The sequence below is a fragment of the Pelophylax lessonae genome (assembly GCF_965119305.1).
Source record: "Pelophylax lessonae genome assembly, chromosome: 4".
In the NCBI taxonomy this organism is placed as follows: domain Eukaryota; kingdom Metazoa; phylum Chordata; class Amphibia; order Anura; family Ranidae; genus Pelophylax; species Pelophylax lessonae.
In genome coordinates this window covers 5248884-5267198 of record NC_138771.1, presented here as the reverse complement: position 1 = coordinate 5267198, position 18315 = coordinate 5248884, and positions in this window count along the sequence as shown.

Genomic DNA, 18315 nt, shown 5'->3' with positions numbered 1-18315 from the left:
GCAATCTTGTGACCAAGGCCCAAGGAGAGTTGTCCTGGAACAGGCTCCTCAGGTTACCCACAAGTGCTTAGAAAGACAACGAAAACAAGAGAAGGGGGCACCGACCTAGTGCAATTTCATTAAAATATTTATTGAAAGATAAAAAAGTATCATACATCATACTCACAAACGCATGTAGTAAATATGCATATCAAAGCACTGTATGGACAGGTAGCCTCCAAGACATGGACTGCTCCAATGCTACAGGAAGGCCACATGGCATACGGAACCTTACCATTGAGCGCTATTATGCCATTAAGAACAATGACAGTAATGGGGAGGAAAGTTCAATGCCCTAAGGGTAACTTCATTCCCACTTTTTATGAGTTGGTCCTAGAGGAATTTTAAGCCCTGTGTAGTGGAAAGAAATATAAACAGTAACGCCAAAAAGGAGAGGATGTCAGACGTCCTTTGTTCAGCCTGAAAAATAGAACAGAAGTCATCATTAGGAAAGCTGATAAAGGTAGATGGTGATACAGGAGAGAGATGTGTATATAAAAGAGGCAGATGGCTAATAGGGGATAAAGATACATATGAGAGACTCCCCTGAGACCCCACTAGTAAATATAAGGATGAACTCAAAAGCCTCCTAGATTAAGCTTTGAATGCAAAAATATTAACCAAAGATGAGTACCAATTTCTATATGCGAAACATCCGATGGTACCTCACTTTTATCACAAAGACCCCATAAATCCACCAGGTAGACCAATTAGTAATTTGGGTTGTTATGTCGATCATTTCTTACAGGATATAGTCACCACTTTACCATCCTATATTAACCACTTCTGGACCAGAAGATTTTCCCCCTTAACCACTTGCCGACTGCCTAACGCCGATCTACGTCGGCAGTCAGCCCCTCACAGGCAAAGTGACGTAGGTCTACGTTGCTAGCCTGTGAGGGTTTAGGGAGCAAGCTTCCGCGCGGTCACGCACCCCCCCCACGCGTGTGACTGGCGGACCCGATGTCCGCCGGTCACTCTGCGATCGTCGGGGGAGAGGGAGAAAGGCAGGCGGCTTGTGTAAACAAGCCGCCTGCCATTCTCCCCTGTGTATGAAGGATGATCATACGGTTCTACTATGTAGGACTGTTGATCACTGTTCATACATCTGAAGCCACAGCCAATCACAGTAGAAAGCACGCCCCTAGGGACACACATAGCCCCTCCCTTTCAAAAAAAGTTAACCCCTTCACTGCCAGTGTATTTTTACAGTAACAGTGCATATGTATAGCACTGATTACTGTAGAAATGTCACTGGTAACCCCAAAAATGTCAGTCAAGGGTCCAATCTGTCCGCCGCAATGTCGCAGTACCACAAATAAAATCGCAGATCGCCGCCATTACGCGTTAAGAAAAAAAAACAACAAAAATGACAAAAATCTTTCCCTTTGTTAGTAAACGCGATAACTTTTGCCCAAACCAATCAAAATACGCTTTTTGTGATTTTTTTTTACCAAACATATGTAGCATAAAACAAATTGGCCAAAAATGTTAAAAAATTTTGATTTTTAAATTTTTTTTTTTGGGAATTTCATATAAAAAAATGTGAAAAATATTGTTATTTTTGCAAAATTTACGCTCTTTTTTTGTTTATAGCGCATGATCAAAAAATCGCACAGGTGATCAAATACCACCAAAAGGAAGCCCTGTTTGTGGGAAAAAAAGGACGCCAAATTCGTTTAGATACAGCGTCGCACGACCGCGCAATTGTCCATTAAAGTCACGCAGTGCCGAATCTCAAAATACCCCCTGGTCAGGAAGGGGGTAAAATCTTCCGGGGCTTAAGTGGTTATTGACCAGGCCATATTTTGCGATTCAGCACTGCATTACTTTAATGGACAATTGCGCGGCCGTGCGACGCTGTACCCAAATAAAATTGATGTCCTTTTTTTCTCACAAATAGAGCTTTCTTTTGGTGGTATTTGATCACCTCTGTGATTTTTATTTTTTGCGCTATAAACAAAAAAAGAGCAACAATTCTGAAAGAAAAAAAACAATATTTTTTCACATTCTGCTATATGACATTTCCAAAAAAAAATGTAAAAATAATTTTTTTTTTTACATTTTAGGCCAATTTGTTTTCTGCTACATATTTTTGGTAAAAGAAAAATCACAATAAACGTATTTTTATTGGTTTGCGCAAAAGTTATCGCTTCTACTAACTACGGCAAAGATTTATGTTATTTTTATTGTTTTTTTTTTTACTAGTAATGGCGGCGATTGGCGATTGGCGGTGGACAGATCGGACCCCTAACTAACATTTTTGACACTTTTGGGGGGGGGGGGGGGGCAGTGACATTACTACAGTAATCAGTGTTAAAAATATGCACTGTTACTGTAATAATGACACTGGCAGGGAAGGGGTTAACACTGTGGGTGATCAAGGGGTTAAATGTGAGCCTAGGAGAGTGATTCTAACTGTTGGGGGGCGCGGCATGTGAAATGGTCATAGAGACCTGTGTTCCTGTATAGAAGGCGCTCTGTGATCATTCCAGGGAGAAGAACGGTCAGCTGTGTTTACAACATTCGACCGTCCTTCTCTCTCAGCAGGGAGCGGTTGCGGGTGTCAGTCAGAAGTCGGAGCCCCCTAGCTGCAGGCGTGCGACCGACGTAGGTCTACGTCGGTTTGCGTAGGAGAGCTGCCCTGCCACAGTAAATCGGCGGCGAGCGGTCGGGAACAGGTTAAAGACTCTGGGCATACCTTGGACATACTTTCATCCTATACATGGCAAGAGGGATATAGATGGCTTTCACTTGATGTGGCCTCTTTGTAGACCTCAATACAGTACGAGTTTGGCCTTCAGGCAATATTACACTATCTGGTTGCGGGTCAAACCTTCCATTGTGCACAAGCCTCTTTTATACTGTATATGATAGCATTGAGTTCATGCTAACTCATAACTATTTCTCCTTTTTAGGAAACTATTCTAGGCAAGTGAGAGGTACTGCTATAGGGGCCAGGTTTGCTCCGAGCTATGCCAAACTTTTCATGGGTTTCTGGGAATCCCACTATATCTGGGCCAATAACTCTTTGCAAATCTGGTCCTATATGATCGGTACATAGATGATGTTTAGATCATCTGGAATGGGTCTGATGAGGAGTTGAAGGGCTTTTTGACACTTTGCCCCATGAATCCCTACGGAATCACATTTACTCATGCGATTGAGGATACGTGCTTGGTTTATTTGGACCTAGAATTGTGGGAGAGGAGGGTCATATTTATTTTAGGACCCACTTTAAACCGAGTGTGGAATCAGAAATGTCCCTTTCGGACAATTCGGAAGATTAAGGAGTACTTCCACCCGCAGAGGGGATTATGAAGAACAAAGTGTAATCCTCAAAAATACATTTAGAGAGAAAGAATATGAAGAAAGCCATCTAGATCAAGCATACAGAAAATATTGGTCCTCATATGGAGAAAATGTCCCTAAAGCACCAAGCAAACACACTCAGGTTGATAACGAAAAAATACAAGTATAATTCTGTACGAGATTCAATAACAAAGCTCCCCTGATTCAAAAGATTTCGAAGAAGAATTGGAATATCTTAAGACAAAACCCCTTTTTGAAAAACAATTTTGTCCTCTCATCCGAATTTGATTTTTAGGAAACCAAAAGATCTGAGGAGTATGGTAGCACCAAGCAGGATCAAAAAAGTTAAGAAGAGTGCACTAAGCGGCCCATGGACCACCATTTTTTATCAAAAGGGTAGCTATAGGTGTGGAGTTAGTAACTGTGGCACCTGTGCAGTCATGTGTCATCGCAAAAAAAAAAGAAGGGGCCGCAATAAATGGGAAGGTGCATGTAATTCAGCAATTTATCAATTGCGGCACCTCTTACGTGGTTTATGGTCTACTGTGCCCTTGTGGGCTTTTATATGTGAGCCGCACATCGTGTCCATTAAGAGTTAAAATTGGCAAACATAGGAGCAATATCACAACTATAGATAACTACTCAGTCCCTCGGCACTTTGCAGATGTACATAATAGCAGCACAGAGGGCCTAAAGGTCTTTGGCATTGAAGCTATTGGGAATGATTTGGATAATGGTAGAAGACACTGCAAGCTCTGTAATAAAGAGACACTCTGGATCTTCACCTTAGGATCCCTGACTCCTAAAGGGCTTAATGAAGAAATAGAGCTTCATTCTGCAATGTGACTTAGAGTTACAGAGGAGGTTCAGGGCTCAAATGATTGTTCTCGCTCTAACTATCGCTCACATGTGTGGTTTGAACACCGTTTACATATGTGGGCGTGACTTTAGTATGCGTTCGCTTCTGCGTGCGAGCTAACGGGGACGGGGCGCTTTAATTTTTTTTTCCTATTTATTTTATCTATTATTTTTTACTTTTACACATTGTTTTTTTTTTTGCTCATTCTTATTCCTATTACAAGGAATGTAAACATCCCTTGTAATAGAAATAAGCAGGACAGGTCCTCTTTATTGTGAGCTCTGGGGTCAAAAAAGACCTCACGTCTCACAACTCCACTAAAAAAGAAAAAAAAAACAAAAGTCATTTTTTTCATGATGAAAAAAATGGGAACTTTAGATGCATTGCTAGGAGAAAATGTTTGACGTCGCTCCGGTCCTCCAAGACCATAGAGTGGAGTGGGGGCCATCTTGCCCTCACTCGACTTCCTGCCTGTGAGGAGCGTGGACGGGATCGTTTCCCCGCTTCCGGCGGGTCCGGTAAGCGGGGAAAAGTACCGCAAATCAGCGGGAGGGGGGGGGCACCTCTCCCACTGCACCGTAAGGGTGATCCCGCTTTAAATTTGCCGCTGGGACCACCCTTATAAGAAAGAGAACCGCCGGCAGTTTAAAAAAATACCGGGGTTTTGGCAGCTATCTGCTATCTGCTGCCATAACCCCGGTATTTAACGTCATAGTACCGATGTAAATCTGCGGCGGACGGTCCAGAACTAGTTAATATCCAAAAGTGCACTTATTAGCGCAACAGAGTTATTTGCACATTAAGTGTACATTAGGATTCAATATAGTCTGCCTGTGCTGGGGACTACATGTCCCAAGATGCTTTGCTGCAGCAGTTTTGGCTGGTGATTGGGCTCTCTTCCTCCTGCCAATGAGGAGCAGGGGAGGGAGCAGAGCAGCGCAGACAGCTGTGCCCCTGTGAGCACTGCTCGCTGATTGTACAGTGTAAGGAGAGGGAGGGGGAAGAAATCACCCCCCCCTGCAGCTGCTGACAGGCTCTCTCTCCCTGGGAGCCTGTCAGTGTGTTTGTGTCGGGATGTGTGGGGCCGCGGGCAGGCTGAGCGGAACCCGCTACACAAGCCTTCACAAACCTGCCAAACAAGTTAATTTGCATTTGAATGAAGGAAGCCCAGCTTCTGAAGCTACTGGAAGCTTCTAGTAGGTAAATGTAACATTCTATATATTCATGCTATTAGAAAGATCACTGAAATAGCCATAGAAACACGGAAATTCATCTAGTTCATAATAACACACTTTTCCTTTGTCTTCTTTTAGTACTAAATTTAAACCATTCTGCCCATAAATTACAAAAGGAAAGATGAAACAGCGGGAGATCCTTTTGAACAGTCCTTTAAAATGTGAAGTTAAAATTTCCTTCCCAGCGACTATTACCTCTTGAATAAATTTGTACGTCTCCCTTGGAATTCTGTTTTCTTCTTAAAATAGTTTCCGCTGTTTGTTTTCTGTTCTCATAAACCTTTCTAGAAAACAAATAAAAGAACATAATTTTATAAAAATGAGAGGAGCCTCTGCTGATGGATAAAAAAGGAAGGAAACATTAAATTCCCCCAAATAGAGTCAAATGACTCCCAAACCGTATGAAACATTCAGAGCTCCTGTCTTGAGTAGAAGAAATGTTCTTGTTGCCGGTCTGGTATTAAATTGTTATTTAGGTTAAAAAGGATACAGTGTGTCCATTCTCCTCCATCAATTTAAATATCTATTTTCCCTTTATATCCTACAACCTGGGTGTTCTGTAGAAAATATAGTGTACTTGGGGGGGGGGCATCTGTACACTGTTCATATATAAAGTGTCCCCAGAAGATCATTTCCAACTTGTGTGATTGGCTCAAAGTCTGCACAGAGACAGAAATCAAATTTCAGGCATCCTCTGCAATAAGAATTTTATTTTTGTGAGATATTCCCTGCTAGGAATGAGCCGATGATTTGGTGCATTCGGTCCTTGTGCCCATTCAGCTTCCTCTTCATGGGGAGCAAGCATCCTATATAGAAGCAGTATTTCTACGACAGCTTTCCCCTGTCAATGGTTCCTAGCAACCACCACTAGAGACGCGCATGATGGAAACATTTGTTTTCTTTTGGATTTGTTTGTTAAGGTAATAATTTTGTTTCATCATATTTATTATGTTTAAATCATTTGTTTTTGGAATTTATTTCGTATATTCGTTATTTTCAAATTGATTTGAATTTATTTGAAGCTCGAAATTTGATTTGGGCTATATTTGTTCTCTTTTATTCGAATCTAATCTATTCTATTTTTTTCTATTCTAGTCTATTCTTTTCTGTTCTATTCTGTGTTATTCTTTACTATCCTTTTCTATTATATTCTAAAAAGCAGCCTAAGCAGGAATCATCATTTCACTTATTTACCTTTCTGTATTAACTGCAATATGTTTCCATTTCAAATTCATTTTCAAACTCAAATTTAAATTCATTTTTGAATTTGGATTCAAATTCGGATAATTTGTTTTTGTATAATTTATATGGAATTTGTTGCAATGTGTTACTATTGTGATTCGGAAATTCGATACATCCCCATCTTCAAATAACAAAAATTTCATTTTCTAGCCGCCGCCATCATTGGCACATTGGCTTACATGGCTGGGAATCTACAGCCACATAAGCAAAGGGGCGTACATAGCATCTTATTTCACTTTTATATCTTACCGTATTTATTGCAATATGTTTCCATTTCGAATTAAAATGTATTTTTGAACTTGAACTCAAATTTAAATTAATTATCAAACTCGATTTCAAATTCATTTTTTAACTCAAATTCAAATAAATTTTCTAATTCAAATTCAAATTCGGATAATTCGTTTTGGTATCATTTTTTTCAGATTTGTTGAAATTCGTTACTATTGTGATTTAGAAATTCAGATACATCCGAATGTCCAAATAATGAAAAATTCATCCAAATATGATTCATAAGGAAACAAGTCGCATGTGTCTAACTGCCGCCATCATTGGCACTTTGGCTTACATGGCTGGGAATCTACAGCCACATAGGTAAAGGGACGTACATAGCATCTTATTTCACTTTTCTACCTTACTGTATTATTGCAATATGTTTCCATTCCGAATTTGAATGTATTTTTGAACACAAACTCGAATTTAAATTCATTAATGATCTTGAAAACATCACTAAATGTCCAACAGCAGGAAGTGCTGAGACCGTGTGGTCTGGTGTGGAGTTTGTTGGGAGCTGCGGAACAGACCCCCACTGAGACCCCCCCCTTAAGACCATGAGAGGCAGTGGTGGGTAACCCGGGGCACCAAGAGCGGCGGCGGGTGACCCACGGACCGAGTGCAGCGGCAGGCGCGGACCACCGGGAGGGCAGAACGGGAGTGACAGCAGGACCGGGAGAACGGGAGTGACAGGGGGATGTGGGAGAGACCATGAGGTAACAGGTTGACAGGTGTCTGTTGACAGGAGCGAGCAGGGAGTGTAACAGGGAAGCGGCGGGAGGAGTGAGAGGCAGCCTGACCAAAAGAAGCTGCTGACAAGTGTCACTTTATAGGGGCGGCTGAGCAGGAGCAGAGAGACATATGTTGGAGAAAGCAGTCAGGAACCAGCAATGCTGGAACAGAGCCACACCCCTAGGTGCCAGGGGAAGAACTCCTCCAATGAGGACAGGAGCGAGGCTAAGGGTAAGGATAGACAGATTCTGGTGATAGGGGACTGAATTATTAGAACAGAGAGGGCATTCTGTCACAAAGACTGTAAGTGCCGAGCAGTATGCTGTTTACCAGTCGCTCGGGTTCGGCACATCACAGATCTGGTGGACAGGTTATTGGGTGGGGATGGGGAGGACCCAGCTGTCATGGTACACGTGGGTACCAATGAAAAAGTTAGAGGAAGGTGGAGAGTCCTAAAAAATTTCAGGGACTTAGGAGCTAAATCGAGGAGTAGGACCTCCAAGGTAGTATTCTCGGAAATACTACCTGTACCTCGAGCCACACCAGAGAGGCAGCGGGAGATTAGGGAAGTTAACAAGTGGCTGAGGAACTGGGGTAGAAAGAAGGGGTTCGGGTTCCTGGAGAACTGGGCTGACTTTTCAGTCGGTCACCAGCTCTTTAGTAGGGATTGCCCCTAAATGTGGAGGGTGCAGCTGTACTGGGAGAGAAAATGGCTGAAAAGTTAGAGGGGCTTTTAAACTAGGTGATGGGGGGGGGGGCCAGATGTAGAATTAGCCAGCCGGAAACAAGGTTTAGCAGGCAATATTGGGGGCATTAGTGGTATGGTGACCAGAGATCAAAAACCTAAGGTAGGTAAGTTGACAAATCCAAAATGCAGCCTCATAATATCTAACAAGGGTATAGTATGTGACTGGACAAAATTAAGAGGTTTGTATACTCATGCTAGAAGTGTCACGGTTCTCGCCATGTATTACAGGCAGCCAGGTGTGGCCGCCGTTAAGTACCTGACATGGGATTTGACATTCTGTCCTGTTATCCTACCTCTGAGCCACAGTTCAGCGCATATGGATTCAGTCTTGTTAATCTGGTATTGCCTGCAGCACTAGGGGGCTGGACTTCACCTGAGTGTGTTCTTGTCTTTCATTGACCACCTGAAGCTAATTGCCCAATTAAGCAAGCTATATAACATTGCCTCTCGCCTAGAGCCATGTCAGTTCATTGCTGATCCTTGTTGCTGATCTATGTTCCAGATAGTTCCTGTTTGACAGACTTTGTTCCTGTTTCCTAAGTGTGTGTTCCAGACTGACCCCGGCTTCCATCCTTACCTTTGCTCCTTGTTGTTCCTGCGATCCTTATCCGGACTCGTGTCATCCAGTGACTACAGTTATTCCTGGACTTCCCTTCCCATTGTATTCCTGCCGGTCCTGCTAATTGGAGCACCTTCCCTGCCAAGCCCCCGTGCACAGATTCACAGCACCAGGTGGCTTTCTTACCTGGTCACCCTGGACTGTGGATATCTGCAAGGGTGAGCGTATATCTCTGCGTTACAGACTCCAACAAAGGTAAGCCCCGTGACAAGAAGTCTGGCTAACAAGATGGGAGAACTAGAGCTGCTAATGTATGAGGAGGATTTCGATTTTGTTGGAATTTCAGGAACTTGGTTTGACAGTTCTCATGATAGGCTGGCGGGTGGGTAAAAAAGGGGGAGGGTGTCAGGGTGCCAGGAAACCAGACCACATGAAGATGCAAGTAAAATAAAGAAGTTTATTAGAGCAACAACAATAAACACACAGCAAGAGAGAGGAGCGAAATCAGGAACAGCCGGGGTCAAGTCCAGAACGGGTAGTCATCCAAGCCGGGGTCGAGTCTAGACACAGGTAGTCAGCCGATGCCGGGTCGTCTGCCGATGCGGGATCAGGAAAGTTGTCAGCCAAGCCAGGTATGCACGGAGGTACACGGAGAACAGAAGATTGCTAGCAGTGATGCACCTTGGAGCACAAACACAAGGGCAAGGACTGCAAGTCATCAGGTGATATAAATAGTCAGGTGTGCAAAATCATCACTGAGCGACGCCCAGGCAGCAAGCAGGCAAGTGATGATGCAAACAGAGTTTTTAAGAGACATCAGTCTGCACATGTCAAAGATGGCTGCCAACAGGAAGGCAAGGAAAGACCTTGACAGTACCCTCCCCTGTGGAGTAAAAACTTTTTCTGAGAAAAGTGAGCATGGAAAGCACAAGGAAGGCTGGAGCATGAACATCAGTTGAGGGAACCCAGGAGCGCTCCTCAGGACCATAACTCTTCCAGTGCACCAGGTATTGAATCTGACCTTGGAACAGATGAGAATCCAAGATGCTGCTAACCTCATACTCCTCATGATTGCCCACAGGATTGGGATGAGGGCGAGAAGTGAAGAAGTATAGCGACTGCAGACCAGTGGCTTCAAGAGTGACACGTGAAAGACATTGGAGATACGCATGCCAGGAGGAAGATCATGGGCATAGGCCACTGGGTTACCCTTACGAAGGATGCGAAAAAGTCCAACAAAACGGGGTGCCAGTTTTGGAGTGGGCACCCTGAGGTTGAGATTACTGGTCGAAAACCACAGCCTCTCCCCAACCTGGTACGAAGGAGCACATAAACTTCTCTGGTCTGCCTGGAGCTTCTGACGCTGTGCAGAGACCCATAGGGACTCTTGAATCTTTACCCAAGAGGAACGGAGGGCACGAAGATGATCCTCCCCAGCCGGAATGCCTTGTGGCAAGAACGACTTGGCAACACAACGGGTTGGATCCCATAATTGGCCATGAAGAGATATTCCGGAAGACAAGTTGATAGCAGAGTTCCTGGCAAACTCTGCCCAGGGTAGCAAATCAACCAAATTGTCCTGATGGTCAGAGATATAGCAGTGAATAAATTGCTCCAGGGCTTGGTTGGAATGCTCAGCGGCACTATTGGACTGAGGATGGTAGGCCGAGGAGAAGGAGAGTCAAATACCCAACTGGGAGCAAAAGGCGCGCCAGAACCTGGAGACAAACTGGCTCCCATGGTCCAAGACAATATCCATAGGCAACCCATGTAAGTGGAAACCTCCCTAGCAAACACCAAGGTAAGCTCCTGAGTGGTAGGCAGCTGCTTAAACAGAACACAGTGGCATATTTTGGGAAACCGGTTGACAACCATAAGAATAACCTTGTAACCTTGAAAAATGTAAAATGCGGGAAGGTCCACAATAAAATCCATGACCAGATGAGACCAGGGACACTTTCTATTGGGAATGGGATGCAGTAGGCCCAAGGGAAGGTGCCGCAGAGATTTGTTCTGGGCACAGACCGAACAAGCAGCCACATACGCAGCAACCTCAGTGCAGAGAGACGGCCACCAGAAATGATGGGAAATAGCCCAGGACACCTGGTTCTTACCAGGATGACCGGCAGTCTTGGAATTGTGGTACATGCACAACAGTCTGATGCGCAACCCCTCAGGTACAAAACATTTGCCAGCAGTCTCTTTGTGGGAGCATCAGGTTGGGCAGCCAAGATCTGTTCCCCAAAAGGAGAGGTTAAGTTGGTACGGTTGGCAGCCAGGATATGATCCGAAGGTATGATCGGTGTCGGCACCGGTGAGTCCTCCCTGGACAATTTAGAATACTGGCGAGACAAGGCATCAGCTTTAACATTCTTGGAGTCGGGCAAATAGGAGACCACATAGTTAAATGAGACAAGAATAAGGCCCATCTGGCCTAACGGGGTGTGAGCCTCTTGGCCTCTGAGAGATACATCAGATTCTTATGAGCGGTGAAAATGAGAACTGGAACCACAGAACCTTCGAGCAAGTGTCATTACTCCTTGAGAGATAGGATAATGGCCAAGAGCTCTCTGTCTCCAATCTCGTAATCACATTCAGCTGGAGACAGCTTCTTGGAGTAGAACCCACTAAGAAGTAAGGGTCCATCAGGTGTCCGACGCTGAGAGAGGAGGGCGCCTACTCCCGTCTCAGATGCATCCACCTCTAGGACAAAGGGCAAACTAGGATTGGGATGAGACAGAATGGGAGCTGAAGTGAAAGCAGACTTGAGGGCCTTGAAAGCTAGGATGGCAGCAGGCGTCCAATTGTGTGAATCGCTGCCCTTCTTGGTCAGATCTGAGATAGGTTTGGCCAAAGAGGAAAAGTTCCTGATAAATTTCCAATAGTAGTTGGCAAACCCAAGGAAACGCTGGATGGAACGGAGACCACTGGGGCGAGGCCATTGTAGAACCTTCTAAGGAGCCATGGAGAACCCTTCAGCAGAACTGATGTAGTCCAAGAAGGTAACCTGAGACAGGTGGAATTCACATTTCTCAAGCTTACAGAAAAGCCCATTCTCACGTAATCGTTGCAGCACCCGACTGACATCCAGGTAGCGTGATTCAATGAAGTTTGAGTAAATCAAGATGTTGTCCAAATAGACTACAATGCATTGATGCAACATATCATGAAAGACATAATTGATGAACTCCTGGAAGACAGCGGGCGCATGGCACAAGCCAAAGTGCATCACTAGATATTCGTAATGACTGGTTCTGGTATTAAACACGGTCTTCCACTCATCGCCCTCCTTGATACTTATGAGGTTATACGTGGCCCTTAGGTCAAGCTTGGTAAAGACTGTTGCTCCCTTGAGGTGGTTGAACAATTCAGTAATCAACGGAATCGGGTATGCATTCTTGACTGTGACGCGATTGAGACCCCTATAATCAATACAAGGTCTCAACTCACCCCCTTTTTTCTTTATGAAGAAAAAACCGGCACCTGCTGAAGAAGTGGACTTGCGAATGTGCCCCGGGGCAAGTGCGTTCGCAACGTACTCCTCCATGGCCTTATTCTCCACAACCGAGAGCGGCTAAAATTCTGCCACGAGGGGGAATGGCACCAGGTTGCAAGTCTATGGCACAATCATACGGACGATGAGGAGGAAGAGTACCAGCGCACACCTTGTCAAATACATCTTGATACTCATGATATTCAGTAGACAACACTGAATTTGAGGAGGTACAAAGTACCTTAACAGGCCCATGGATACAAACAGCGCCAAACTGTGTCGACCAAGAGAGGATCTCGTCCGCCAATTAAAGGTCGGACTGCCTGTGCAACCTCTATAGTGTCCAGGTATGGCCTCATGCTACCAGCAGTGACGCTAACCCTAGCCAAATGCAAAACTAGTGAAAAACAGTCAGAAGTAGTCAGAGTAGGGAAAACAAAATTCAGTGGCATCCACCTGTAAAACCATTCCTGTTTTGGGGGTTGTCTCATTGTTGCCCATCTAGTGCCCCTGTTGTTAATTTCATTAACACAAAAGCAGCTGAAACTGATTAACAACCCCCTCTGCTACTTAAGTGACAAGATCAATATCCCAGGAGTTTAATTGACTTGATGCTATACCAGGGGCGTATCTACAGGGGTTGCAATTGCCCCATGCTCCAGGGGGTCTGTGCGGCTCCCCTGTACACCTGGATAGGAGGGAGGGTGGGGGGCATGTAGAGAAATCACTGTCCACCATTTTCCTCCTGTAGCTGCAGGAGGAAAATGGAGGAGATTGGTTCCTCTGCATGCTGCCCCCGCCACTCCTCCTATCTAGTTCACTTGTGTTCTGCAGTCTCTGGGCCCCTGTGTGCTCCCCTGGTCCCCCCCCTTCTGTGATGCCCCCGTCCCCCCACTGTGCTCCCTCCCCTCTCCTGCCAGCTGCTGCAGGGGATGTGTCACAATAGAGAACCAGGAAGGGGTCTGTAAATATGTAATTTACCAGCTCCTTGCTTTTCTGAATGGACAGAGTCATAGTCAGTCACATTGTAAAAAAATGTAATAAAATGATAAAAAATAATACAATTAAAATACCAAAAAATAAAAACTACTGACACCAGTGGGTGAACTTCCAGGATCGCAAAGGTCACACTTGCGACCGGGCCCTGGAATTCCACCACTGTGGGGAGGCCCCAAGATGGCAGGAAGGGGGCTCACTGCAGAACTTGGGAAAGTGGGAAGAGCCCCAGGCTTGAAGGGAAGGGCCCCGGCCAGGGGTCCAGGGGGCCCTTTATGGTTTCTTGCACTGGGGCCCTAAAGGTTCTAGTTACGCCTCTGTGCTATACTCTGATTAATAAGTGTTCCTTTAATTTTTTTGAGCAGTGTATATGCTGTATTTTATATATATACACACACAGTATATACACTGCCCAACAAAAATGAAAGAATCACTTTTTATAACATCAAGTCAATGAAACTCCTGGGATACTGATCTGGTCAGTTAAGTAGGGTGGTTAAGGGGGGTTGTTAATCAGTTTCAGCTACTTTGTTGTTGATGAAATTAACAACAGGGGCACTAGATGGGCAACAGTAAGACGACCCCCAAAATAGGAATGGTTTTACATGTGGAGGCCACTGAAATGATTTCCCTCCTTATCTTTTCTGACTGTTTTTCACTAGTTTTGTATTTGGCTGGGGTCAGTGTCACAACTTGTAGCATGAGGCGATACCTGGACCCTATAGAGGTTGCACAGCCAGTCCAACTCCTCCAGGATGGCACATTAATACGTGCAATTGCCAGGCTTGCTATGTCTTCCACCACAGTCTCAGGAGCATGGACGGGATTCTAGGAGACAGGCAGTTACTGGACAGGGCCGTAGAAGGTCCTTAACCCATCAGCAGGACCGGTATCTGCTTCTTTGTGCAAGGAGGAACAGGATGAGCACTGCCAGAGCCCTACACAATGAACTTTAGCAGGACACTGGTGTGAATGTCTCTGACCAAACAATCATAAATAAACTTCATGAGGACGGCCTGAGAGCCCAACGTCTTCTAGTGGGCCCTGTGCTCACTGCCCTGCACTGTGGAGCTCGGATGGCATTTGCCATTGAACACCAGAATTGGGAGGTCCACCACTGGCACCCTGTGCTTTTCACAGACGAGATCAGGTTCACCCTGAGCACATGTGACAGACGTGAAAGGGTATGGAGAAGCCGTGGAGAACGTTATGCTGCCTGTAACATCGTTCAGTATGACTGGTTGGGTGGTGGGTCAGTGGTGGTCTGGGGAGGCAAATCCATGGAGGGACGCACAGACCTCTACAGGCTAGACAATGGCACCCTGACTGCCATTAGGTATTGGGATGAAATCCTTGGACCCATTATCAGACCCTACACTGGTGCAGTGGGTCCGGGGTTCCTCCTGGTGCACAACAATGTCCAGCCTTATGTGGGGAGAGTATACACTCAGTTCCTGGAGGATGAAGGAATTGATACCATTGAATGCCCCCCACGCTCGCCTGACCTAAATCCAATAGAACATCTCCAGGACATTATGTTTTGGTCTATCTGACGGTGCCAGGTTGCACCTCAGTCTGTTCAGGAGCTCAGTGATGCCCTGGTTCAGATCTGAAATTTCACCAAAATTAACTGGCCTGCTGCATCATTTTTTTACTTTGGTTTTTGGGGTGTCTTTGAATTCAGCCCTCTGTAGGATGATCATTTTAATTTCCATCAAACGATGTGGCATCCTTTCCTTCCTAACACATTACCAGTCCATACCAGTATAGATCCTCACACATTACCCAGTCAATACCAGTATAGATCCTAAAACATTACCCAGTACATACCAGTATAGATCCTAACACATAACTCAGTCCATACCAGTATAGATCTTAACACATTACCCAGTGCATACCAGTATAGATCCTAACACATTACCCAGTCCATACCAGTATAGATCCTAACACATTACCCAGTCCATACCAGTATAGATATTCAGCATGATATTTTTCCCCATTGAAATCTGATGTGTTTTTTAACTACTTGCCAACCGCCCGCTGTACGGCGGCAGTCTGGCGCTCCCAGGCAAAGCATCGTACATGTGTGGCGCTAGCCTGGGAGGAGCTAGGGGGCACTGCCAGAGGCACGTTCCTGCCCCCACTCGTTGGCTGGGGAGTCAGCGCGTGTGGCAGGCGGCTCCGATGGCCGCCGGTCACTCGCAATCTCCCTCTGCAGTGAGATGTACACAGCCGTCTGTCATTCTCACTAAAGTGATCACAGAGGCTATGTAGGATCGCATGTCTCTGTGATTACATCACAAGTCTAACCCCCACAGTTAGAATCACGCCCCTAGGGACATACTTAACCCCTTGATCACCAGTAAAGTTAACTCCTTCCCTGCCAGTGTCATTTTTTTACAGTAACAGTGCATATGTATAGCACTGATTACTGCAGTAATGTCACTGGTACCCCCAAAAGTATCAAAAATGTCAGTCAGGGGTCCGATCTGTCCGCCGCAATGTCGCAGTCCCGCAAAAAAAATTGCAGTTCGCCGCCATTACTAGTTAAAAAAAAGAAAACAATAAAAATTACATAAATCTTTCCCGTAGTTAGTAAACGCAATAACTTTTGCGCAAACCAATCAAAATACGCTTATTGCGATTTTTTTTTTTTTTTTACCAAAAAATATGTAGCAGAAAACAAATTGGCCTAAAATGTTAAAATATTTTGATTTTTACATTTTTTTTTTTTTTTTTGAGAATTTCATATAAAAAAAACGTGAAAAATATTGTTATCTTTTCAAAATTGTCGCTCTTTTTTTTGTTTATAGCGCAAAAAATAAAAATTGCAGAGGTGATCAAATACCACCAAAAGAAATCTCTATTTGTGGGAAAAAAAGGACGTCAATTTAGTTTGGGTACAGCGTCGCACGACCGCGCAATTGTCTGTTAAAGTCACGCAGTGCCGAAATCGCAAAATAGGGCCTGGTCTTTGAGCGGCCAAATCTTCCGGGGCTAAAATGTTTAAGTGTTCCTTTAATTTTTTTGGGTAGCATATATATATATATATATGTGTATGTGTGTGTATATGTATATATGTGTATATATAGATAGATAGATAGATAGATAGATAGATAGATAGATAGATAGATAGATAGATAGATAGATAGATAGATAGATAGATAGATAGATAGATAGATAGATAGATAGATAGATAGATAGATAGATAGATAGATAGATAGATAGATAGATAGATAGATAGATAGATAGATAGATAGATAGATAGATATATGTGTATGTATGTATGTATATGTGTATATATATATATATATATATATATATATATACACATGTACACGTGTATTTGAGCTTTGGGGTGCACATCTGTGGTTTAGTAACACTTTCAGTTGGCCACAAAGTGGACCTTGCCTGCACACATCTCCCAGTGTTCATGGCTCCAAACAATGACGAACAAGGGCAGGAATGACCAGACTGGACAATATTGCACTGAGGCTTCCATAGAAGGAGTTGGAAGTTCTGGACTTGCAGGATTAGATATTCCCAGAACAACCGCAGGCCAGGGGATACGATGCCAAGATGATCAACAAACCAACTGGCAGGTCCATTCCCCGTCATGAAGAGTTCCATATTGAATCCTTCACTTCCTGATCAAACTTTGTCTCTAATTAGGTGAACAACAAAAGACTTATTCTAACATTGAGAATTTTCTTTTGGTTGAATTGGATGGACTTTTTTTTTTTTTCTTTCAACCAGACTAACTATGTAATGATGAAAAGTCCCAACTAGTCTTCCTAGAATGCCAGGAGATGGATGAAACGGATGGCAGCACGCCTTTGGTTCCAACAGACAGAAAGAAACTGACATTGTCTCTGTAATTGGTGGCAGTGTCATTATTTTAATTCCCCAAATTAGTCCCCAACCCAACAGAAAACATTCATCATGAAATCACATTTTCTTGTTTACTTCTACGGCTGTCATCGGCCTCAACTGAAGAAAACAATTTTAATTGAATGATTTTACATTAATGAGGAGAAGAAGAAGAGAAGCCAGACGGGTGGACAGATAATAGTTTCTGGAACAGTGGCAGGGAAAAGCTCACAATGAGTTTGGCTGCTTTATTAGTCAGGACAATGAGGATGATGGAATACTTAGTTCAGGAAACAATGACAGCCAATCAAAGGAGATCTTTCATCAGTTTGGATGTCGGAGAATGATGAAAGGTGATTGCTGATTGGTTTCTGTGCTCTGAATTTGGCTTTTTTTTTTTTTGCTCTATCGGAGATGTATTCACTGATATTGTGTTTGTTAAAAAAAAAAAAAAAAGTTTTAATCCAATTTATTAATCCAATTTATTGTATCGCTGCTCCCGTAGGAGACGCTGATTTTAACTGGTTCTTTCCCAGACAGAGCAGAGACCACCAGACACATAGCACCAGTCCATTCACTCCGACTCCAATAAACAGTCCAGGGCACATGTGTCAAAAGCCAGGCAAAATCTGGCCCACCAGGCCATTTCTCGCACCTCTCCTAAAGCTATGGCCGGTTCTCCGTTATTGGGACACGTGTACACTTGTTACAACTATCCGACTAGCAGTGGCGGCTGGTGAAGTTTTAAGATGGTGGGGCGCAAGACCCCGCCCTTCCATTTTGACCCCTCCCATTTATCAGAAGCCCCACCCCTTATATACTCCACCCATTTTGTCCCCTGTATTTTGCTTGCGTGAACAAATTCTCCCAATATATCACATATTAAGGGGTTAAGGGGTCCATCAGTACTAGTATATCCCATAATAGGGAGCAGGGGCCCTATTATGGGATATACTGTGA